This window comes from Lagenorhynchus albirostris, chromosome 3 (genome assembly GCF_949774975.1).
Source record: "Lagenorhynchus albirostris chromosome 3, mLagAlb1.1, whole genome shotgun sequence".
Taxonomy (NCBI): domain Eukaryota; kingdom Metazoa; phylum Chordata; class Mammalia; order Artiodactyla; family Delphinidae; genus Lagenorhynchus; species Lagenorhynchus albirostris.
Genome location: NC_083097.1, coordinates 26,198,251 through 26,224,638, shown reverse-complemented (window position 1 = coordinate 26,224,638; position 26,388 = coordinate 26,198,251). Strand labels below are relative to the sequence as shown.

General features: G+C 44.6%; 1 protein-coding gene and 1 long non-coding RNA gene across 3 annotated transcripts in view; both read right to left on the bottom strand.

Annotated features, from left to right (window-relative positions):
- PDZD2 (PDZ domain containing 2) overlaps positions 1–26,388 on the bottom strand; it is a 378,282-nt gene that overhangs the window by 160,893 nt on the left and 191,001 nt on the right. The window lies entirely within an intron of this gene.
- Positions 22,896–25,377, bottom strand: LOC132518835 (uncharacterized). Its single transcript, XR_009539983.1, has 2 exons — positions 24,064–25,377; positions 22,896–23,949 (listed from the first exon to the last, which is right to left on the bottom strand). It is a non-coding gene; the product is annotated as an uncharacterized LOC132518835 (long non-coding RNA).

Here is a 26,388-nt window from a genome sequence, read left to right as displayed (position 1 = left end):
CAAACGTTGTTAATCACAGAAGATGGGAGTTGCTGATTCTGACGCTGGAAGGTCAGTAGGAGCCAATCTACCAGGATGATGCTAGAAGTCTGTAGAAAAGAGGCTCCACCTATCCCTAGGACTGACCCCTAAAGCCATCCCGCATGAGCTGATTAGTGACTTCTCACACATCTGAAGGAAACTTCAACACGGAGCTAGGAAGGGCTTGGCTGGGAGACAGTTGGCTCAGCAAGTCTCTGTCCACACAGTGTGGAAGGTGGGCGCTCAGCTTGTAGAGACCCAGGGTAGAGCAGCCCTTAGGGAAGGCTTTCTGCATCAAAGCAGTGAAGCCCCTGCCTCCACTAAACAGCTTTGACAGGAGAGACCTGGCGGTGTCAGCGTTTTATTTACTCCATCAGTTGACCTTTGTCCTTGGCAACTGGCTAGAGGAGCCTCTTCTGCTCCTCTTTTCCTAGGGCTTCACTGCCAAGGACTCTCTGTCCTAAAGCCTGGCTTTACACCTGTATGTCCACACCGTTATCGTCAATCATGAATTATGTGCAGTTACCTGCTGAACTGACAGAAACGGATAAGTCTATAGAGGCAGCCAATGGAAAAACAACAGGATCTGAAGTTAGCCAATTCTGGGTCCTATCAGACTATACTTTGCTGGGGGGGGGTATGATTTATTTCAGTTCTTCACTAAATAAAATGTCTATAACATAGTCAACTTCAGGGAAGAAATAAATGACTAAGAGTCTCCACCCTCTAAGGGTAAAGACAAAAGATACGTATATGAAACAATGGTCGTGCAAAATGAGAGATGATGTCATTTGAATGCTTTATACACGTCTCTCTGTACTTAACTAAACTGATTTGTTGGTAGCTGGGGACATTATGCCCATTACTTCCTTATCTGCCCTAATCCCAGAAAAAGAAACCATTTTCACACTGATAGTAGGCACTGATAATGCTGAGGAAAGATAAGGAGTCCTGAGGTCAGTGGTAACTGGATCTCCCGTGCAACTTCAGCCAGTGTTTCTTCTGAACACACGTAGCTCTTGCTGACATCTGACGTGAGACACCATATAGGAGATAACAGAGGTGTGTACAGCACTTCAAGGGCTGAGAGGTAAAAGTGATCGTGCTGAGAGGCTGGGGAAACATCGCGGAGCAGCCCAAGCTGCCCACAGATTCTCCAAAAGCAGGAACCTGGTTTTCAAGTTGTGATAAGGGACCCTGAGGCTCACTTTCCCACAAGTATCTTCTGGGGCCCTAAATTCCAGGTGGGAGCTATTCCATTGGGTAAGGTGTTATTTCAGAAAGTATTTTAAAATGTAAATATGTTTCTGCAGGAGGGAAAATATTTAACCCTGCCTTGTTCACACATGAGTAATGTATAGGCCAATTTTAAGGAAAAAAAAAAATCTTACCAGACCCCACTGTATATCGATACAAAATTCTTTTGAGTATTACCCACTTAAGATAAAATGTTAATTGCTAAATCCTTCAGTTATAAGTATTGTTACAAAAGAGGAGTTTTCTTCTTAGTAATTGGCAAAATACTTTTTAAAAGATTATTGTAGGGCTTCACTGGTGGCGCAGTGGTTGAGGGTCCACCTGCCGATTCAGGGGACACGGGTTCGTGCCCCGGTCCGGGAAGATCCCCCATGCCGCGGAACAGCTGGGCCCGTGAGCCATGGCCGCTGAGCCTGCGCGTCCGGAGGCTGTGCTCCGCAGCGGGAGAGGCCACAACAGTGAGAGGCCCGTGTACCACAAAAAAAAAAAAAGAAAGATTATTGTAGCTAACAATTTAAAAAATTCTCATGCATCTCTAAAGATTCAAAAACCCTTGTTTGAAAATCATGGCTTTAATCTATTTAACAGTCTCTATCAAATTAATATCCAGCCCCTAGCAAAGGACTTGGCGTGTAGTAGGTGTTCAATAAACTTTTTCTGAGTGGATGAATTTTATATGATTAGAGACAAGAGCTGAGCCAAGTCTACCGCCGGGGTGGGCAAGTCCAGGCAGGCACCAAGCTGTGACCGTGGGCAGCTGGGTTTAAGAAAGAACCACAGGAGAATATCAAATAGGTGATTTGATGAGTCACCTAGGATGGGCTAACTGCCCACAGTTACCACCAGGAAACTGGCTGATGAGAACAAACCTCTTCCTTGGCCCACAGGTGCCCCTGTGTGCACACGTACACTCAACGCCCAGCACAGTACTTTTTTTTTTAACCTTCCATTCATAGCACCTGGGAAGTGTCAAAGAGAGGGCCAGAGGCAAGCCTGGTCCCATGGAAAAGTGGCAGGATTTGAACTTTGCCAGTTCTGGATCCTGGCATTTACTGGGTGTTGGGCACATTTCTTAAATTCCAACTTAGAGTCTCCTCATTAGTAAAACAGAGCAGATAGCTATGTCACAGTGTTGTTGGATGAATTACACAGGAGAATGTCTGTAAAAGGCCCTGGCACATGGTTGGTGGATAATAAAGCTAGTTGCCTGACAGGGGCAGGAGGACAGAGCCTATTATCCATGGTAATGAAGGAAGGAAAAGCTCAGGACGGGAAAGAGGCCTAAGTCCAGTCCCTGCAGCTCAGGCAGGAACACAGGTCCTTTGGGTGGGGCAGACGGAAGTGAGGCAAGGAAAAGGCAGAGCTGCCTTCTCAAGGAAGGTGTGTTTGTTTTGTGGCTGACTGAAAAAAGAGGAAGGGGATTTATCACATGTTCATGGGAGTTTCCAGGCAGAATTTTAAGTCATTCCATTGGCTCAAGTTGAGAAGAACGTCTTTCCAACAAATCCCAACATCCCAGCAGAAGACATGTTCTTCAGCCAAAAGTGGCTTGGCAAAGAAGAGAGGAGAACACTAGGTACAAAGCACCTTTGCTACCAGTGAAGTGGACCAAGAACCAGGTGATGAGGTAATAAGCTCCTAAAAGCCTCTCCGGCATCTGAGTTACCCTTTGGTTTGCCTTCTGTAACATTTTCCTTATCTGACATCAAGGGCTCATTGAACTGAGGACAGAGCCATGCTTAGACCACTGTCTTCCAATCCTCCAGGTCACAGCAGCTCACCCCAAACTTAATTTCACGCTATAGTAAAACCAGAATAAAATGAAATCAGGAGACACTACAATTATCCCTATGCTATTATAAGGATGCATGTAGACAGGGGTTAGAAAAGCAAAACAGTCGAACCTTCCCTTTTAAAAATTATTTTTGAAGTTATTATGGTCTTATTAATGCAATATGTAAAAGCTAGAAGGGAAAAACATTAAGTCAGGAACAACCCTGACCTCATGAATGACACTTAGCCTAAGGCAGGAGGTTTTGGACTGAGATCACCGTTGAGATCACGCATCCCATCACGCCTGGCTTCCCCACCTACTCGAGAGTAGGCCAGACGCAGATGCCGCCTGACCTCAAGGGACTGAAAGGCTCACGAATGGATTTCTTCTGGTCAAAACTTTCACGCACATTTCACTCACATGCGGCACCCTAATAATGCTCCATGCTGATCTCAAACTAGACCTGAGAATGTTTTGGTCTGTACAACTTCGTGCTACCAAACACCTGAATGAGCGTTTTCTAACTAGTCGGAAAGTTTTAGTAGCTCTACTGCACACAGACATACCTGCATCCCTGCTGAGGAACTAAGCAGTCCCCATTAGAGGGCGAATAGGACGAGAACATACACAGCCTGACTTATACCCTTCGACATAACTGATCACCCTACATTTACTCCACTGGAAAATCACCTACAACCTGTTAAAATTCATTACCCACATATGTCACTTGTTCAAGGTTTTTTTTTAAACACAAAGCACAGTCGATGTTGGACTAGACGGTAATTTGGGTATAGGATGATCTCAAGGATGACTCTTGGAATTTACTGTCTTCACCCATATGTGACTCGGCCCAAACCTACACAAACAACGCCAACAAGGGCAAATCACAAGGTCCCTCCTGCTCAGTGGATGAAGGTTCAATAGTCCCAAGGTTCATTTGCCTCTGCTTCCTTCTAGAAAATTCCCTTACCCTCTCCATTGTCTCCTCCCATCCCCATACCTTGTCCACACCCATTTCAGTACTCATGCCATAGATTACATTTGCTTATACACTCGTCTCCCTGCCAGACTGTGAGGCCAGTTCCTTGTGAGGAGAAACTAGGTCTTCTTTACCTGTCTGCACACCAACTCAAGCCCCATGCCTGGAACACACTGGTTTAAATAATCATGGTTTAAATGATCCCAGCATGATTATCAGTGCCCCATTTACTCACAAAAGTGCACTGGTGTGTATGGTCTATGACCATGTTATCAATAAACAGTAGATGAATGTTAGCTGTTGGTTTTATGAAATTATCTGCTGCAGTTAGTACAGGTAGATAGGCGGGTAGGTAGGTAGGTGGGTAGGAGATGAGTAGACAGACTGACTCTGAGAAGCAGGTAATCCAGGTAATCCAGAAATTCGTTTTGTTAAGGATGTGAAAGCATGATGGGTAGCTTTGATTTGTCACAGCAGATTTCCCTTCTAATTATCTAGACAATCCTTTGATAAGAGTAAAAGGATTTTGTTTCTCTGAGCACACTGGCATGGTGTGAGCTTGGGTGAGGACCTTTACGGCTAGAATGTGCTGGTGGCGGTTGGGAAAGCCACCCTGGCATTAAATCCACACCACGATTACCGAGAATCAGTGGTGTTGGCAAGTGTTCACCGTCCCAACCCAGATGTCACTGCTCTGTGGCCCAGCCTCCTGCCTGCGAAGCCGACCCCCCTCTACAGATGCCCCTTGGAGCTGGGAGAATCCCAGAGCTTTTCTTACAGTCCTCAAGGATGAGGTGAAGTAGCAAGAACCAGAGAAGGCGAGCATGGGGCTGGAGCCAATTAACGGACTCCAAGTTTAGGGCTCTGGTTTACACGGCAGCAAGGGGCATGTTAGTTAATAGGGCTGCCAGAAACACTGATAAAATCAGGATTACCCAAGTGTGGGCCATTTGTCCTGGGGCCTGGCCTTTTTACAGCACATTAAGGAGAGGAAACTAGAACCACAAGTCTCCATGGGTCCTTCCCCACTTGTAATCCCCACAGACAGGGCCACGCAAAGGAGGCCAGAAGGGAGGGGAACTACTCCACCTGTCTGGCCCACTTCCTCTGGTTCCAGAGAAACCCCTCCTTGGATTTAAGGGCCCAGAGGGATTTCCTAACTCTCTCTGCTCATTAAACCTGTTTGATTTTAAAGGAGAAGATTAAGTACACAGCCCACAGCCAAGACTCCAGATGTTAAGCAAGGCTTCCTTTTGTGGTCGGTGTCCCCTGCTAAGAAGTGCTTCAAATTAACATCTAACGCTGGGCTCCTAGGGGCTGTCAGAGGTGGGAGTCCAGGCAGAATGGCCCTGGCCCTAGTCCCAGCTCTGCTGCTTTTATTAGTCCAAGATCTGAGCCCCTCATTTGTCTCCTCTGAGACTCGATTTCTTCATGTTTTTCCTGTGGGAGGAGATTATCTACCAAAGGTCCACCCTGCACTAGCGGGCTGTGAAGGTCAAAGGTGATCAACTTAGAGTTCTTCAGAAAAAGGCAGGAAAGCCCTTCAGAACTGCCCCGTTCAGTGCGATTCCCGTATTTAAACTTGAGCTAGTTAAAAGTTAAAATTCAATTCGTGGGTCACACTAGCCGCATTCCGATGGCTCAAGGGCCCCATGTGCCTAGCTGATCTCAAACTAGACCTGAGAATTTTGGGAGAATTTTTGGAGAGGGTGAGGGAATTTTCTAGAAGGAAGCAGAGGCAAATGAACCTTGGGACTATTGAACCTGCATCCGCTGAGCAGGAGGGACCTTGTGATTTGCCCTTGTTGGCGTTGTTTGTGTAGGTTTGGGCCGAGTCACATATGGGTGAAGACAGTAAATTCCAAGAGTCATCCTTGAGATCATCCTATACCCAAATTACCATCTAGTCCAACATCGACTGGCTACCACATTGGGCACCTCCGATGGAGAACACTGCCATCACCTGGGAAGTTCTGGGGGACAGTACTGCTCTGAAGCCTCTTGGAATTCTCACCCTAAAAACATTGAGAAGATCACTCCAGCCCTGTCCGGTGCGCAGGAAGACAGCGGTCCACGTGTGTTTTAAGGCCTGCAAAGAGAGGAGCCCTTTATACCGACACAGTAGGGCCACAGCCAGGCTCTTTTGCAAGTTCTTCAAAGAAAGCGGCAGAGTTTTTCTTCCCAACACATAAAACAGGCGCTGGCAAGGCAAGGGACTTTTCTCCCACCAGCCCCCCTGCCGGTTCTACTCAGATCACCCTTTCAGACCTCATCTATTATTTACACAGTCCCCCTTTTTCAGAAAACGCATTTTCAGACATTCTCTCGACAGAACTGGTAGGTTTGTGCAAATCCAGGGCCCATGAAGACCCAGCCACTTCGTTCCCACCTGCCTGACAGGCCCTTCCACACAGCACCAGAAAATGGCCAACTTGAACTGTTTAACGAAACAAAAGGACACAATCCTCCCTGGGGCCAAGTGTTAAAAGCATTCCAAAAGAAAATGGCCCGAAACAGAAGCTCCTCCCCTCCAATCTGTTCCTCCTCGGCCAAGGATTTATTGGCTCTTGCAGTAAATTAACCAATTGCCAAGAGAAAGTAAAACCGTGGCTCCAATGTAAATACTTGTTGGTAACAATCCTTCAATGTGACACTTTGGATTTCAAGTGGCTGGGTGGCCTTCCAAACGCCTCATTAAATGGCAACTTTATAGCATCAAGGGGAAAAGGCTCTGGGATTTTCCTTACAAATGTATAAATCAATCTTTTCAAAGACAAACAATAGAACAATTCACAAAATGTGTGTGATTGGGGGAAACAAGGAGGAAGGTCCAGAGAACTGAGGAGGGAGAAACTGAGAAGCGGAGAGAGGCTGGTCTAGAGTTTTTCCTGCCTCTGTGCATTAGGGTACCCTGACTCTGTACATTTCCACTCTGCCCAACATTTGTTTGGCCATCGTCAAATGGGCCCTCGCTCCCAAATGGTGAACTCCTAGGCCCTTTGTGCCTGTGTGTGTGTGTTCCCATACTGATGGGGTCTTTGTTCATCTTCCTATCCCTCACAGTATTTATCATAAAGATTTCCAAGCGGGACTTCCCTGGAGGTCCAGTGGTTAAGACTCCGTGCTTCCACTGGGGCGTGAGTTCAATCCCTGGTCGGGGAACTAAGATCCCGCATGCCATGCGGCATGGCCAAGAAAAAAAAAATTTCCAAGCAGCAGGCAATCAAAATTATCAACGGTTGGTTATTGACTACCCTGTGTGTGAGCTACCACAGTGACGCCTGGAAAGACATTTACCCTTTACCCCCCCAAATAATTTAACATGTTTTATAGAGTGTACACCACCAAATTAACAGTTAAACCCACAAGGACACCACTACCTCAAAAACCTAAACTTATTGTTTAGAAAAGTTTCCATGGGCATTATCTGCTCCATCCAAATCCCACTGCTCAAATGGACTGGAACAGCTGCACCCCTGGAACCCGGGCTTGGAAAATAGGGTTGTTTCCTTGTGATGTACCCCCAAACACCACTGTGTGTGTGAGGTTAATCCCACTCCCTCTGCCCTTCAGCTAAGTAGCCTCTCAAAGCTACCTGTGGCCCCCAGGAGGCCAATCCATTTTATGTTTTCTTTAGAAAAAACTCTTTTGTAAAAAAACCATATAAACCTGATGGCTGAAATCAAAGAGCAGAAAGTTCTGCTCATGTGCCTACAACCCTCTGCGTGTGGCATGTGTGCCACTGGCAGTCTCAACATTGTCCTCCTAATCGGCAGTTCTCTGCATAGCTCTGCTCAATTTCGTCAGATTCCTATGGAAAAATCAGTCCCATTGTTCCAAAAGAACAGTGGGCAACTGATAAGCGCAGTGGGGCAAGGGACGCGGACTCTGCAGAGCTCAGGAATGGTACTTTTACGCTGTGAAAATGGTTCCGATTGGAAAAGCTGCCATCTCAGTAGCCCTCCTCCATCCTCAAGTCTGCTTCTCCATCTCAAAAAGCAACATGAAACAAAATCGAGTGTGCAGATTAGTGAAAACTGTTCGCAGACTCCCAATGTGGTCCTTCCACCAACACCCCAGGTCCCTCCTCCAGAGAGAATGTCTCCAGTTCCAAATTTGCCCCAAGCATTTCTGAGGTGAGAGTCATTTTCCTAATACAGTTCCTATTCTGTCATTGCCCTGGTGCCCATCGCGTTTATCACGTGTGTGTGTGTGTGTGTGTGTGTGAGAGAGAGAGAGAGAGAGAGAGAGAGAGAGAGAGAGAGAGAGAGAGAGAGAGAGAGAGAGAGAGAGAGAGAGAGAGAGAGAGAGAGAGAGAGAGAGAGATCTGCTTCGGACTGTTTAGAGTCTAGCAAGTCCATATTTAAAACATCCACCCTTCATTGAACTTGCAGGATTTCCAGAATGTATCACGGTGGTCTGTATACAGAAATCCAAAGAAAGAATTAGTTCAGCTAGCGTCAAAAGTTTAAGGACTAGACACAGAAGGAACATGCCCGTCAAAGCACTCACAAGGCTAGAGCCCGGCATGAAGTCTCGCACCAGCAGGCATTCAAGAGACTCTGACAGACTCTACTTGATGCATTAGGACTTCGGGGCTTGGTGTGTGGGAGTGACTCGGTCCTAACGCAAGAATTGAATTCCACCCTAGGCTCGAGGGCCAGGGACGTGGCAAAGGTCCCGCGCTTCACAGCATCCTTCACAGAAGCAGTTTCCTGTAGGGACTGTGCTGGTCCCCTGCCAACCCACAGTTCTCAGAAGGGTGGAAGGGCAGAGGGAGGAATTTCTCCAGCTGGCAGATCCTCAAGGCGGGAGGAAAGAGGAAGGGAGTCGGGGCAAGGAGCTGGGCAGGCCGGGAGGAAGAAGGAGTGGCAGGGAAGGAAGAGGCCCTCCGGAGGCACATCCACAACTTGGCGATGGCAGATCAAACCAAGCCCAGTCTCTGAGCCCCTGCTACCCGTCCTAGAGTCCCTCGAGCACAGTGACGTGCTCTAAACAATCGTGTTGTTAGTTGCTTAAAATATGTATGCATTCCTTCTGTCTGTTACTCAAACTATGTAGATATCTCCTCCTTAATTCCACTCTTCTGCAAAACAAATATTGTTTTCTGTTTTTCATCTAGATCTTCTGGGTGCCGCATTCACATACTGCTATATTCATATGGGGGAAAATATCATTTTACTTAAACAGACACATAGTGTTCTTGCCCTCTATATACGGTGCTTCCCTTTCCACTTAACTATACACCTCAGAGATCATTCTATCCTATGGAAGAGCCCCACTTCATTCTTTGAAACCTTCCACACAGTGTTCTACAATGTGGACTTACCATATTTTATTTATTCAATCTTCTACTGATGTTTAATTTTCATTTTTCCCCCTCTTCCCAAGAGTTCTGGAGTGGAAATACGTTCAGATGCATGTATTTCACTAGAATACAATTCTAGAAGTGAATCACTGGGTCAAAGGATATGTATGATTTTAATAGACACTGACAAGATCCCACGACAGGTTTCACTCCCACTCACAGCATGTGGACACTCCTTTCCCTAACTCCACCCACATTTGATTCTATCATACTTGTAATTTTTGCCTAAGCCTAACCTTAACCCTGGCTTTGTCCGGACTGGATGATGGGCAGTATTAGGGGGGGAAAAAATCCCACTGCTTTAATTTGCATTTTTCTGAGAGATCAAGCATTTTGTCTTATGTTGATCGGCCATTTGCATTATCTCTTCAGTGAGTTACCATTTCATAGACTCTGTCCATTTTTCTTTTGGGTCTTTGTTTCTTTTTCCTCATGAATTTATAGGTTTTTACATATTCTATTAATCCACTGTCTGTTCTAATTGTTTTGTACATTTCTCTCAGTCTTAAAAACTTTGCTCATGGCATTTCCCCACAAACAACGTGGTTTTCCATGAACAATACAGTGGCTTCCAAACTGTCCTTTTCAGCCATAGAATCCTTTCTCCAATCTAGGGGAACCCCGATAACAGACAGACAACAGCAGAACTGCTCTGGCTGCGGCCGAACCAGCCTCCTAAGGTCCCGCCAGCTCCCCCATCCTGATTCTGAGGGATGCTTCCAAGAGCAGAGTTTGAAACCACAGGTTCAGTCCAACTCCCTCATGGAACAGATGAAGAAATCCAGGATAAGAGGCACTAGAGGGACAAGCTCAAGGCCTCCTAACAGAAATAAGACCAGAAGTGAGTTCTTCATTCTGTTTCTATGAACCCAGCACAGTCTTTAAATTACAGAAGGTAAATTAATTCCAATTTGATCTGACAACAAAACCCAGCTATTTGGCATTTGACTCATGTACTATTCTCCCGTCCAAGAAAAAGAAAGTCACAATGCTAATAAAATAAACTGAAAGATAATTTCACCCAAAAACTCAATTAAAAACAAACATTTATCATTGCTTTCTAGTTTTTTATTTCTGTGTTAACTTCCTGTCTCTCCCCACAAGAATAGAAGCTAAACGAAAACAGGGAATCCTTGTCTGTCTGTCTCTCATGTCTCAAAGATCCAAAACTAGGCCTGTCAAATTATAAGTCTCAATAAACATTTACCACCCAAACTGTTCTCTACAGCTAAAAACAAGCAGAAAATGATCCAATTTGCTTTAAAAAAAAAATGTCAACTGCATGTATCAATGTAACCTCTACTAGAATAGCTATTCATTAGGTGGCCTACAACGTGCGATGCAGAAAGGAAGATGAAGGTCTCCATAATCCAAATGGAATCATTGAGAGCAGTACCGTTGGAAACATATGATCACCCTCTTCCTCCTTTCCTTTAATTCTCTGGGCTTCTGATTGTTATGTTTGTGTTTTCTAGGGCGTCGGGCCCTTGCAGGCCCCTTTGTAAAAACCTCCCCAGAAACGGAGGCATTTTGAATCAGCTGATTTCCAGTCTGAGGTTTTTTTCCTCACCTGCTAAGTGCTAACTACCAACCGTGGGAACTCGAGGAGGTTGAGCAATTGTGGGACCCAAGTCAGGTCCCCACTCTGTAAAGTGGACACAACTACAAGCCCTGCACCTCATAGGTTTTCAGAGGCTTGGTGTCGATGCATGTCTGTTGCTTCGTGTAACACCACACACATGCAGTCCCTGGAGTTTATCAGTTAAGATGGTCTGCGGAGCTGTCAACTTTTAGGATGGGCTTTTTATGCCCAGATGAAGGGACAGAGTTGGACTAAACACTGTCAAATACGAGGACGTGACTCAAGACAGGCCAGTGTTATTAAAAATTCATTACAACACTCACTGCAATGAGTGAAGGAACAACACTCATTTTCAGAGCAAGTCAAATCCAATCATCACGATGAATATTAGACGGAGGTCTTAGAACTAGACCAACCGCAGAGGAAAAGGTTGATGGCGAGGCTTCAGTTAAATGCCAGCCTGCTGGTTAGAGATCCCAGTCCCGAACCACAGCCAGAAGGCCACTTTGTACCTCTGTGTCTGAGGTTATAGGAGCTCGTGTTTACTTGGCTTGGCTGCAGGGACATTCACAGCTTCCATTTGCTCCCCAGGAATCAAACAAAGAATGTGTTCTGGCCCAGACCCCCCCCTCCAGGGAACAATAACCATTTCATACATTGGTATTTAGTTACAGGGCTATGAATGCCCGACAGCCAATCAAAATAGGGTTCTTACAGATCAGATTTTGATCTCTGCAAATGAGGATGCTGGCTAAAGCCACTCTGGAAAAGCAAAAAGAGCAAATGTTCTGTTCATAGAATTGTAAAAATGCTTGCTTCCTATCCATTGACAGAGACAGTTCTTGAAGCAGTGGTGACGGGCATTGTAGAGCAGAATGTTGAAACACAGGCAATTCACGTGTCAGAGAATTCTGATACATCTGAAAAGATGTAAATAATAACAGAAGAATCTGCATCTTCAGGACTTCTCTGGTGGTCCAGTGGTTGGGACTCTGCGTCCCAATGTGGGGGGACTGGGTTCAATCCCTGGTCGGGGAACTAGATCCCGCATGCATGCAGCAACTAAAAGATCCCACATGCCACAACTAAAAGATTCCCGCATGCCGCAACTAAGGATCCTGCATGCCACAACTGAAGATCCCGCACGTGGCAGTGAAGATCCGCAACTAAGACCCAGCGCAGCCAAATAAATAAATACATAATATTTAAAAAAGAAAAAAAAGAAGAAAAGAAAAATCTGCATCTTCAAATTGGCCAAAGCAGGATAAACCCTCATGGATTTTACTATAAAGCATAAACAAAATGCTCATTATAACACTGGTCTTTTAAAATCAGGTATTGCTGGAGGAAGTGTGAGTAGTCTCAGAAGCCCATCTTTAGCAGAACTGAAATCAGATCTAGGGATTGAATCACACACAGAGCAGTTTGGTCACTGAAGGCACCTTTCTCTTCATCTCAGAAAAAAAAAATTTTTCCCTTTATTTAACAAAGATACTGAAGATAAAGAGAAATGTTAAGCAGAAAAGCATTTAAAAATCTGCTTTGAAAAGAAAAAAATCCCCAATTCTTACAGCTCTCTGAGTATTGCCTAGGCTAGAAGAAAAGGGGAAGAGATGACCATTGAAATGGGGCATGAAACACCCACAAGTCGACAAAACAAGCCTGCCTCTTGTTGAAATTGATTTGACTGTTCTTAAGAACACTGGAAGATCTTCCTCTCCTGCTAAGAAGAGACCCAGAAGAGAGCTTTCAGAATAACTAGAGTTGCTCTCAATCCCAGCCTTTGTTCTCTAGAAAAACAGAGTGTAAGACAACTTGCTGGGTCATACATGAGGAGAAATTTCAATTCTTAACACTGACCTGGGCACTTAGCGACAGGGCTTAGAGTACAATGCCACCCGCCCAGCGTGTGACCACGTGGGCCCCATGGTCTACTACCACCTGCTTTCCTCACTCCACAGTGCCCCGTCTACACAGTCACGGGCGGCCAACAGTGGGGTGTGCCACAGTAGATATTTAAACACAGGGTTAGTCATTTTCTACCAAATTCCAAAATTAGCCAAGGCCGCGCCACCACTAGAGGCCTAGAAACCTTACAGCAAGCTCTGCCATTCAGAGTCTCGAGATTGTCTGTGTGCTTCTGAGGGTCAGAAAAAGAACAGGGCTTTAAAGCAGAATTCTAGGAAGCCAGGATGGTTGAGAAGGGACACTGAGAAGGGATGCAGCTCTTTGCTCAGGACCAAGAACAAAGGCCATTGTGGGGGGCCAGACAGCACTTCCAGCGAATGGAGAAGGGGCCCAGAGACGCTCTCCCAAGCACCTGGACTCATTACCACCTAAGCAATCCGAACGAGTGAGGTTCTGGGGTGCTTGTTGAACTTATGAACCAGTCATAGTATTTTCTCCCCTATCTCAAAAATTCAAGTGCAAACCACTTCAAATCTCTAGATTCTAGTTTATCCCTCTCTCAGGACACTAGGGCTAGAGCCCTAGATAACATCCTCATTAACAAAAATAGGCCTTTTCGCAAGGTGTGTAAAGCAAATTTCTGTGAAACAACTTGCCTTTTGATCTGCATTACGCTAGGCATGATCTCACCGGAAGTGATGTGATTACAAAGAGCACAGCACTTTAAAACGAAGGATGAAAGAGAAAGGGTCTACTTTCTGATAAAGCACTAGTAAGTCTGAACTAATAACAATCTTATGCTACACAGCATAAAGATTCCAAAACACCTAAAGTTAGAAAATGCAGCAAGGATGTCTCATAGTAATAGTTAACGGTTACTGAAAGCTTCAACTGGGCCAGGGACATGCAATTACTCATTGAAACCTCACAACCCCCATGATTACATATTACTATTACCTCCATTTTATTTATTTGTTTGTTTATTTCTAATACCTCCATTTTAAAGCAATCTGAGGCACAGACAGCTTCCAAGGACATTCAGATGTGACAATATAGGAACCTGGGAAGTCTGGCATAAGAATTCAATAGTCTCAAAAGCTGCATATACTGTACATTGAAATTTTGTAAGAACTGAATTTGAGGCCATACCTGGTCACCACCCAGAACTGGTGCCCCACTGTCTGTTTTCATCTTTATGTCCCCTGGCACGTAGCCCAAATCCAGAGTCAAGGCTACTTGACTACATTATGCTCAGGGAACTTTAGTATATGATTCAAAATGGTAGTGAAGACTTGCAGTCAGTTTTTTTAATAGTTAATTATCAAGACCAACCTTTGAACAATCAGAATCGATAGGAGGTTACTGCAAGATTGCTGGAAACAAAAATCCAAATTCAAAATCAATAGCATTCCTTTATACCAGCAGTGACCACATAGAGAATATAAGAAGAAAAAATTGGCTTCCATAGTAAGCCAAACTATAAACTAGATAGGCATAAGTCTAAAAAGCAACTTTAGTAAGAAATTATAAAGCTTCATTGAAGGATAAAAAGGAAGATTTGGATTAATGAGACAATAAACCTTGTTTACAGAGAGAGAAAGGTAACATTTTAAAGATGTTAATATTGCCCAATCAATCAATAATTTCAGTGAAATTCCAAAATGATCTCAAGAAGAATTTTTAGGAAACTTGAAAAATAGTTTAATATTTATATGGGAGAGCATAGGTCTGAGAATAAAAAGTTTGAAAAAGAAGTACAAAGAGGATGGACTACATTATCAGATATTAAAACGCATTAGAAAACTATAGTAACTAAGACAGTGTGATATTGATGCTGGAAGAGACAAATTATCAGAATGGGATAAAGAGCCCTGAAACCAATGTACATATTTTTAAGGACTATACGATATACGTGGTGCAAGGGCACGCTAATCACTGTGCTCCATTTGAAATTTATTTTTAATCCATCTTCAATTCGTTTTTCTGTGTAGAATGAGGTAAAGATCAAATTATATATTTTCCACATGAAAGCCAAAAGAAAATAAACCTAGATATAAAAAATTACTGGAGGTCTTCCCTGGTGGCACAGTGGTTGAGAGTCCGCCTGCCGATTCAGGGGACGTGGGTTCGTGCCCTGGTCCGGGAAGATCCCAAATGCCGCGGAGCGGCTGGGCCCGTGAGCCACGGCCGCTGAGCCTGCGCGTCCGGAGCCTGTGCTCCGCAGCGGGAGAGGCCACAACAGTGAGAGGCCCGCAATTACCGGAAAAAAAATATAGGAGAGGTAGAGAATCTTCTTAAAACAGAAAAGTCAGTTGAAAGGTATGATTCCATTAACGTGGCCAGATCTCAAAAAAGAAAAAAAAGAGTATAAAAAGCAAGATGCAATATGATACCATTTATGTCAATTAAAACACACATAAAGATGCATGTGTTTATCTATAAATATAGTATTTAACCATCTAAAAGTTAGCCTGGAAGGAGATGTACTGTAACGAGATGGGGGAACTTAAGTTATGACTAATTTTTTGTTTAAGAAAAAACCTTAAAAGCAAATATGGCAAAACACTAACGGCTACTAGATCTGAGTGGCAGGAATATGGATGCTTGCTAGGTTATTTTTGCATTTTCTACATCTTTAAACTTTTTAAAGAAAGAATCGTCAAAACTCAAATGTTAAATCTAGAGGCTCTTCATTAACCTATCGACCCAGAGTATTTTCTTGATTTTTCTATATAATCTTATTCTTACTTCAAAATATAGAATACAAATAGGGCAGATAGCAGTTATCAATCCCAACTGTGATGCTTAATTTTATGTGTCAACTTGGCTGGGCTATGGTGCCCAGATGTTTAATCAAACACTAGTCTAGATGTTGCTGTGAGGGGTTTTTTTGTGTGTGTGTGTGGTACGCGGGCGTCTCACTGTTGTGGCCTCTCCCGTTGCGGAGCACAGGCTCCGGACGCGCAGGCTCAGTGGCCATGACTCACGGGCCCAGCCGCTCTGTGGCATTTGGGATCTTCCCGGACCGGGACACGAACCCGTGTCCCCTGCATCGGCAGGCGGACTCTCAACCACTGCGCCACCAGGGAAGCCCTAGGGCATTTTTTAAGATGTAATTAATATTTAAATCAGTGGACTTTTTGTGAAGATTATGCTCCATAATGTGGTGGGCCTCATTCAATCAGTTGAAGGCAGTAAGAGAAAAGAGACTGAGGTTTCCCAAAGGAGAGGGAACTGTCCTCAAGACTGCAACACAGAAACTCTGCCTGAACTTCCAACCTGCTGGCTTGCCCCACAGAGTTTTGATTTGCCAACCCCTACAGTTGTATGAACCAATTTCTTAAAACAAATCCCTTTCCCCCCCACCCTCTATACACATATATCTCCTCTCCATTCTTTTTCTCTGGAGAATCCTGACTAATACCAACATTGCAAGTTTTGGGGTCAGGCATGGTTTCTCAACAACTAAAATGGTCCACGATTTTTGTAACATTCAAAAGGGTAGAAAGCCATGCTCTGGGGAAGCGAGGGGACAATGACAGGCCTGTTCACGTTGACACACTGGGATTAAACACATCTTGTGTTCATTTTCTAGGAAAATATGTCTCACGAGAAGATAAAGTTCTTCAGTAAGGTGGCTTCTTGTTGGAGATGTGGTTTTTCCAAGTGGAAATGTCCCCATTGGGCTGTGATTCCACTTGTTGGCCAGGTGCTCTTGGGGAGGACATCTGTCCACACTCCTACGTGGAGGATGGAGAGGGGCCGGAGGAATGAGGTCTAGCCTCCTGATATTTCCTGAGGAGAATTCTCTTGTTTCACCAAAACCACAAGTTGACAGGCGGTCCAAGACTGACTGCTCTCAGTAGACGACTTCTCCATGAACAGGACTCTGCTCACACCATTATCAACTGTGTCAAGGGCTCTAACTTCACACAGCCCACACTCCTCATAATCTGCTCAGAACAATTCCAGACACCACGTATGTGTGGATATAAGGCTATAAGGACCCCTAAATATAAGTTGGTACCCCTTTGCTCAGGTTAGATCGCTTACTGATTTTAGGGTAAGTATATCTGAGCCATTTAATGTTCTGCGTTCCTGTTCATTTTATTTTATTTTGGTTTGGCACTTGCAAACCAGGAAAGTTCAAGTAAGAAACAAGAGTGGAGTTACTGAAGCAACAATTCAAGGTGACAACAACATGTGTTATAAAAATACTTCTTGACATTAATTTGCATTTCCTATAGAGGCGAACAAAGGCCATCTCAGCGGGGTCATGAAGGGAGCCCAAATATAAGCAACCTACTGTCCCAATCAGAACATAGCTGAAAAAACTGGGCAGGGGGGTTAGATAGATATAAATGATGTAAATGAAAGACTATACCATTAGATGTAAAGATTCCATCTAAGATATTAAAAACGTAACATTTTAAATATTTACTATATGCTATTTAAGTGATTAATGTAGCAATACACATGTATGTGCAAGAATATCATATACACAAGTACTATGTAAACAGCATAAGTTAATGCTAATTTAGAAACGTTTCTGGTTTCCTCCCACCCCTGACTCTCACACATTAGGAAAACATTTATTCAAAGTCTTCAGTGGCCTTTCTACACCCTGCCTGTGATTATGGCTCCATTTTGAGTTTTCCAAAACGTATCCCCTTTACTTCCATGTCAGTTATTTGCATAAGGTTCTTGCCTTGTTCCATTTTTAAATGATCTTTAAAAGTCTTGTTTACAAAGAAATCCAACACTTGTTACTGTGAGGTCAGATGCCCAGGAATATTACTAGATTTTTTAAACCTTTTTTTAAGATATGATTTCCTCAGTTGACCTCTCTAAAGCATCCAAAACCAGCACTGACGAAGGTCATTTCAGGCTAATGTGTGTTCCCTAAATAACACTTTGATGTTCAAAATAATTGTGAGATCCTTCCACAGCATGAGAGAATTTGTAAAGACTTAAATATAAGGCCATTCCCTCATTTCTGGTGATAATCTTTTTTTACTGGGGGGGCAGGACCGTGCCTTATATTTGAGTTGGGCTTAACGAGGTAAATCCTGGTAGCTTCACTTCCCACACTGCCCCCATCTGCCTTTCTTCCTCAGCAGGGCAGCCATGGAAATGTAGTACAGAATCACACGTGGGCTTTCCCAGGGTAGAGTAGGGGGACTCCAGGGAAATCCAAAAGGTTGGGTCTAGAGGACCCAGAAACAGGTGCTTCTCCCACAGGACAGGTGCCACACCAGCCAGGCTGGGAGGACGCTGACTTTCTGTCTTGTCTGTCTTTCTTCTTCTCTGAAAGATAATTGATGCAGCTGCAGTGTGGTGCCTTGAAGAGTGGCAGGAGAGTAGCTGCAATGGGGAGACTCCCCGGCAGCTGTGTGGTCATGAATCCTCCCAGATGCCACCACCACCTTCTGAAGGGGTGAGACCCACCCTCTAAGCTCTAGCACTGCTAAAGGCATTCCCAACAGCAAAGGGAGCCAGAGAAGTCTGTATGTAGGAGGAGAATTTTCTGGAACATTCCAAAGAAGGGCCTAAATACCCTGGGAGCATAACTGAGCTCCCACCCATTACCTATTTCAGTGACTTAAGTGGAAAGGAACAATGAGCAGTGCTCCAAGCCGTACAGGGTGCTTGTTGCGGCCATTGAGTTTTAGTTCAGAGGAGAAGGGTGAGGAAGGAGGATAAAATGAGGATGATAATGATGATAACTATATATCAACATTGTGATATTGTGATTTATAGTAAGAAATAAATATTTGGTCTTTGCCCACCGTTCCTGGCATAGCACTCCTAAAACCCTTGGAATTCCCTACGTAAGAGTCATAGGGGCATCTTTCCTTATTTCGTTCCTGAAATGGCTCCAGAGCAATAAAGGTGAAACAGGTATCTTTTTAACAAATCCCCTTCAATCACATCTGAGTCGATGATAATGTGGTGACTTCTTGAAAGTCGTTAAGGACGGAGGCTGGTTGCAGGGGTGCGGGGTGGTGGTGGGAGGGTGTTGAAGGCATGATTAGAAGGTTGGAACTTTCAATCCCACCCCCTTGACCTCTGGGGAAGGGAGAGGCGCTGGAGACTGAGTTCAATCATCAATGGCCAATGATGGGGATGTGAATTAAAGATAAAAAATAATTATTAAAAAAAAATTTTTTTAAGTAATAAAAAAAAATAAAGAAGAGAGCAACCAAACCAAAAAACAAATCCACCAATGATAACAAGCGCTAGAAACTATACTAAAAAAAAAAAAAAGATGGGGATTTGCCGCATTCTTCTTGGGTTTTTCTCCATTCAGAAAACTGACCTTTAACCCAAACCTCGTTTTATGACTGAGGAAACGACTCAGGGAAGTTAAGAGATGATAGCTGACAAAGGACATCCAGAAAGGGGAAGCAACAAACCCAGCTCTAGGGGTCCAGGAGCTAAATTTCATTAAGGGCTTATGTGCCTGGCACAGAGATGAACACTTTGTACTCAGTGCTTTGATCCTTACCACCAACCTATGAGGGAGCAACGCACATGATCCCCACTTTACAGCTGAGGAAACCAAGGCAGAGAAACTAACCTTCCCCAGAGCCATTTAGCAAGGATGTGGGCCAGCTGGGTTTGGAAAGTCACTACTTCACTGACAAGGTTTATTTGTACAGTCAGAACTGAGGAGATGATGTATCACCTCACCCTACCTCTGTACTTCTGGGAAGGTCACAGCCCTTGGGAGCCTCAGTTTCCAAATCTACAAAATGGGCATAACACTTAGCTATCTGGGTGTGAGATCTTTTAGTTAAAGCTGCCAGGACAAAGCCTGACAAAGAGCAGGCACTCAGTAAAGACACCATCCCTTGCTTCTCTTTCCCTGATCTTCCCGAACCTAAGTCTTACAGGTGAGCTGTAGCAATTTATCAGCCTCCAGCTGGCTTGCATATGTGAAAACCTGTAACATATGGAGAAACAAACCCTAATTACCGACATTCGTCTTATCACACGCAGACCTAGGCCAATCTGCTTTCTCTCCGTCCATTAAGGAAAGGCTTTTTCGTATCCATTTTAAACCAACTTTAAGCTGTGATCTAGCGGAGTCAGAGGGTTTTGATTTCGTAGGGAACACCTTATACTCTGGTCCTTGTGCTAAATGGATGCAGGAAGGGCCACCATGGCAGGAGCAGTGCCCATCGGCAAACCCCCCACAGGAAAGGCCCTGCAAGCAGCCGGGCCTGACTTGGGGATCGCATCCCCACAGATGAGGCCTGAGACTTTGGCTGCAATAACCACAGGACTTGCCATCACTCACCTACCCCAGCCCCAGCCCCTCATACCCCCTCGTAAAATGCTGCTCCAAAGCTTAAAGCTTCAAGTTGGTGTAGGGAGATGGCCCAGAGTGGCTGCGGGTTGGCCCAAGTATTCCCCCAGCTGTCTACACGTGGGGCTAAGGTTGGAGCCTGGGTTAGAATCCACCGTCTGCATCCTATTAGGCCCTTTTATGAGCTCAGAGCATGACGATCTGGTTTGCATTTGCAACACAGAGGGAAGCAATAAGGGGCAGCAGAGAGGCTTTCTAAGGGGTACCTTATGGAGGTTGGTTTCACCAGAGAGCACCTATGAGTGAGCAGGTTGACCGACTGGAGGAAGATGGGGAGAGAAGCCCTGGGCAGAGAGTCAGGGGACCAAGTTCTGGCGTCATCCAGACCACCTACTACCTGTGCCCCAGAAAAAAACACTGAACCACTGAGCCCAAGCTCCGCCTGAAAGTGAGGAAACTAAATTACATTCTGAGATTCCTTCTAGCTTGAAAATTGTTATTTCAGCTCTTTCTGAAACCCCCTTTAGGAATCTTTAAGAACTCTGAAAAAAAATTAATGTAAATACCTAGCATAATAAGTTGCCTATAACTGATACCTGGTCATTGTTTACTTCATAAAAAAATGAACTGATAAAGATACAAATAAAGGGTATTTTAAAAAAATCAACAATCACAGATATATTATACCCACATTATACATGCCCTCCTATGTGTATGCTATTATCTTACTTCAAGAGTTGACAATTGTTGTGACCTCTGTATGTAGAACAGTGTACTCGACATTATAGGGAGAGGGCAGAATAATCCACACCCCTGTCCCTCACCATCTAACAGAAAAGACAGAAGAGACACAAGAATAAGATGACAACTCACGGACAGGACAAGATACGATTCAAATTCAGATGTGCTACAGTAAATGCAACTGGCGTTTTAGAGCCAGACATGACAATCAAGATTTTGTATGAGAAAGAGACGGACACACACTATGTCAGCCAGGGTTCCCAGTAGGAAACAGGAGACACACTCAAAAGGGCTGAACTAGAGAGAGTTTTATACGGGGACTATTTACAGGGAAGCACCTAGAAACTAGCAACAGCTGGGAAACTATCACTACTACCTGTAGGTCTGAAGGGCAAGGGAGAAACAGTGTGAGCTGGAGCCATGAAAGTGAGCTGTCCATAAATGCTGGAGCCATGAAAGTGAGCTGTCCATAAGTGCTTAGAGAAATCAGTCATTGTCAGGACCTCAGCAAGGTTGAGGGGACAGCAGCGAGGAGGATAAATACCCCGACACCCTCTCCTCCTGCCTTCATCTCCCATTGCTGAACCCAACCAGAAACAGGACAATGGAGTCCAGGTGTTGTAGTTCATAGATATAAGCCCCTTGGTACAGAGGAAGGCAGAGAATGAATGCAGGGGTTAGGGGAGGAAGGAGAACACACATACACACACGTATGCATACGTGCATAGACACTGGAGATGTATTCGGAACAAATATGTCTTTTGACTTGTCCCCAACACATCTCCAATGTAAAAAAAGAAAAAAACCTAGAAAAAATCTAGGAAAAAAGATTATTTATCTTACCAAAGGATCTCACCATAGGACTACTCTAAATTTAAACATCAAGGTCTTCTAACATATCTCAGGTATGATTTAATTTATACAAACAGAAACTGTTTAAACTGCAAGTAACATCTACAAGGTGCTCACATGATCCGCGGTGTGTTTGTTTACTTAGGGCCTAACAAGGGAAACTGTCAAGAAGACAACCCACCAGACAAAATTGTCTAAATGTTCCTTAATCCTCTTCCCTCACCCCACCCCCAATTTCCAAAGATAAAACAAACTCCAAAGTTTGCACGCCAGCACATTTTTCCGTTTATATTTTCTATCAGTTGGCAATTAAAACAAGAATCCCAGAGGTCAGCCAAAAGTCTTAAAAAACAAATGAAAGAGTCAGATATATTATCTCTGGATTCAAAAGTGCAAAACGACCTGTTATGAGAAACCACCTGGAAAACGGCACTTGGCAGGCGGCGTTTCAGAGATCCACAGTTCAAACGGTAATTCCCTGCCAACTAACGCTCAACCTTTAACAGAGACCCCCGGAGAAAGTTCTAGCAGTATGGAATACTGAAGCCTTTGTAACGCCATCTGCTTTTACGCAGGGTACCAATGATGGTAACGGGAATCTGGAGCTGGGATAAGAGTTAGGATTGCTCCTCGGGGTGGCAGAGGGTGGGGAGAGTAATGCGTGAGGGAGGGCGGAGGAAGAGGAGGGTTAAAAGATGTCTCCTGGGGCTTCCCTGGTGGCGCAGTGATTGAGAGTCTGCCTGCCAATGCGGGGGACACGGGTTCGTGCCCCGGTCCGGGAAGATCCCACATGCCGCGGAGCGGCTGGGCCCGTGAGCCATGGCCGCTGAGCCTGGGCGTCCGGAGCCTGCGGGAGAGGCCACAACAGTGAGAGACTCGCATACCGCAAAAAAAATAAATAAATAAAATAAATAAATAAAGATGTCTCCTGGTCACCTCCCAATTAGGGACCACATGTCTGAGATTTCTCAGGATGGTCCCTGTCTCAGATACCTTAGGCCATACTACTTACATGTCCAGTCCTGGGGAAATAGTTAAACAGATTATGGTCCTTTAACTTTATGGGGAAATATGTTGCCGTTAAAATTAATAAGTCAGTAATGACTGAAAAATCCTTGAGTTTATTCAGTCACAGTAACGTTTGAATCCCTATTGCATACTACAGATGGTGTAAGGGTGTTCAGGCTGTAATGATGAATTACATAGCATGAAACATACATGCTATATAGCACAGAATGGCCTCCAGAACCAGACTGCCGACATCTGAATCTCTGTTCCACCACTGAAAAGCTCGACGACCTTGAGCAATTTCCCTAAATACCATGTGCCTCAAGTGATCTCCATTGTAAGACAGGGATGATAATAATAATAGTGGTACCTTCTACACAGGATTGTTGTGAGGATAAGTTCATATGTGTAAAGCTTGTAACAGTGCAAGTAGTAGGTGCTCAATAAATCTTGGCTACATTACAATACGAAGTGCCTGTCCTTACAGTCTTGGTTTAGATGCAGATACAAGCAGGAAAATGATGGTATAATGCTAAGCGCAATCAAAGGCTTCCCTTCAGGCTGACATTATACTGGGAATGGAAGAGATCAGGAGGGCCTCCTGTTCATAAAAATAAAGACAGTGTGTCGTTGCCACTTGAGTCAGACAGGAGAAAACAGGAACGGTCCGTCTACTTTCTCCTGCATTCCACTGAGCACTTCCGGAGTTTATTTCATCGTCCAAGCTTCCCCAAGTCTGGGATACACGAAAGACAAAGGGTGGAAGACAGAGGAAATGATACCAAGTGTCCAGACAGACCTGCCAGCCTCCACCCCCGAGGGAGTGAGTGGTACGCGCTTGGCTTTTTCACAGGCTGGAGTGCACGGGGTTTCTTCATGGCCTCCTCATTTTAAGAACGGTGTTCATTTCTGGGACAGCCCCAAGACGTTCTCTCGCTGGGATCGGCTAGTAATCTCCAAAGCAAAGGAATCCTCTTTTCCCCTCAAAATGTCTCACTGGTTATTCCTTCCTTTGAAGTTGGAAGACAGAATTACTTTCATCTGCCTGCAAAATCAGTAGAGTAGAGAGGAATCCTGCTTGGAATCAGAATGAGGAATCGGGCAGCTCAGATCTTCCTTAAGGTGAGCCCGTGGTCTGCCTTCACTCCTTTTGGAAAAGAGACGCCGTGTAAATCGACATCCACCTGTATCGGTTTGGCGACAAATGATACCAAACCCCGATTCAAAATAGCTTGAACAAGGAGGAAATTAATCATCTCACATGATGGGAAGTGCAGAGAAAGATGGTGCTTCTTGACGCCTCTCTGGGATCTGCTCTCTCATGCATGTTGGTTTCATCCTAAGGCTGGTGGCAAGATGCCTACAGCCGTTCTAGACAGCAGTGTACCAAGGAAGCAAAGGGTTCATTTGTTTTTTTGTGTGTCTTTTTCTTAGTAATGAGCAAACCTTCCCTAGAAGCTCTATAAGAGACATTCCTTCACACCTCATTGCCCAGACTTGGATCGCATGCTCCTTCCTACACTTGTCTCTGGGGTGTGGAAAGGAGGTACCACAACTGGAGTGAACTCATCGCCTCAGATAATGGATGCTGCTGGGTCCATGTGACCACTGAGCCTGCAATGGGCTTCCGGCGAGGACAGAAGGAAACGAACATATATATTCAGAGGGGTCCGCGTGCCGCACGGTTATCCTCACAGAATTCTGATAAGCAACAGCGTCAAACACATTGAGAAGTGCCTCTGCCTGATACTCCACACCTACAAGGAAGGAGGATCACTGACCTGACAGAGAAGATGCTAACATACCTGGTATAAATGCCCAAGAACCACTCTGTTCAGGGTCTGGACATTTATAATGGTTATTGTTGAGCTGACAGTGTACCGTGGCCTGTTAGCATTCTGTCCCAAATGGGCACCTGCAGCAGAGGGGTATAGATACAGAAGAAAGAACTGAGAGCAGGAGGGAGAGTCACTCACCAGTAAACGTGATGGACTGAAATGAGAGAAAAGGAATTTTTTAAAGTATGGGGGGACGGGTTCACTAAACTCTCAAAGACAAAGAGAACAGAAGAAACAATGACTGCGACAAAATTTTTGGACGCTGGGAAGTGGTCTAACCCATGGTAATTGACTTAACAGACAAAAGAAAGCTGAAACCTAGCACAGCAGGATGGGAAGCCTGGAAGCCGGCAGGGACTCATGCCACAGAGTTCCAGGGTCTCTGGAATTGGGGGCACCAGGCACTGAGGGGGTCAGGGGCCCGAGAGCAGTAGGGCTGGCTGGAGACCGTGCCTGAAGCTGTCAGACCCCAGGTCACCCCTCTCAGTCCCGGCTCCCAAGTGACTGCCTACAATTCTGAGACCTGTTTGCTCTGTTGAATCAGAACAACTGTGGAATCCGAGACACTAAGTGTAGCTGAGGCAAGGGGTGTGCTTTAAACACAGGGAAATCAGAGAAGGTCTCCTTACCAAATGCTAGACTCCTGGTCTCGGTCCGAGTCTGGCTCACAGAATGCGGCAGTCACCAGTTCCCCTCGGTATGGGGATTTCTCTTCCCCTGGTCAGTTTCCTTTGAGAGGAAAGACCTTCCACCAACAGGTGGAAATCCTCCAATGAAACCATTCAACAGGACAATTCTACAGCAGAAGTAAAGACCTTCCACCAACAGGTGGAAATCCTCCAATGAAACCATTCAACAGGACAATTCTACAGCAGAAGTACTCAGGGCCGGCCACACATGTGCCTCACCTGGGGAGCTCTTGATAATCACTGCTACCTGGGCCCTAGCAGGATCCTACATCATTCAGTTACTTGGCAAATCTAAATGGAAAGTTTACTGTGTGCCAGGAATTGTTCCAGATTCTGAAACACTGTTCTAGGTGTTCTTCTTGGTAAGGTGGACCTATTCCTGGGTATCAGCCCCATCCAGATATGCAGACCTTCGTTAACCTTTCAGTAGTCAGTTCCAGATTATCAGACATTTGAGGAAAGCCTTTAACATGTAAGAGACTTAAAAACAAAAACAAAACAAAACAAAAACTAAGAGGAAAAGAAACAGAACAGGGAGTAGAGGGAAGCTTCTAAGAAACTGCCACTGAGATCCTCAGAAAATTGAAAAGCTTTTCATCAGTGAAATGAGAACAGGAGGTTATAAAAAGAAAACTTTGGAGATTTTTAAAGAGCTCTTGGAAATTAGAAATTTGATGGCAGACATGGACCTTCAATATATGGGTTGGAAGAGAAAATGAGGAAATTTCCCAGGAAGTAGAATTTGGTTTTAAAGGAGATAGAAAATATAACAGAAAAAGTAAGAAAATTAGAGAGTCAATCTATGAGGGCCCCCTTTCAACTTAATACGTGTTCCAGGAGAGAAGTAGAAAAATCATTTTTTTAATATTCCAGAAAATAGTTTAGAACTGAAGGACATGAGTTTCCAGATTAAGAAGGTCCAATGAAAGCCAATAAATGGATGAAAAAAGACTCACAGCAAGGTATATTATAATGAGATTTCATTACAGAGAGAAAGGACAGTACAAAGACAGGAAACTCTTTCAGAGAAGGGGAAATGATTATATTCAAAGCATCGGG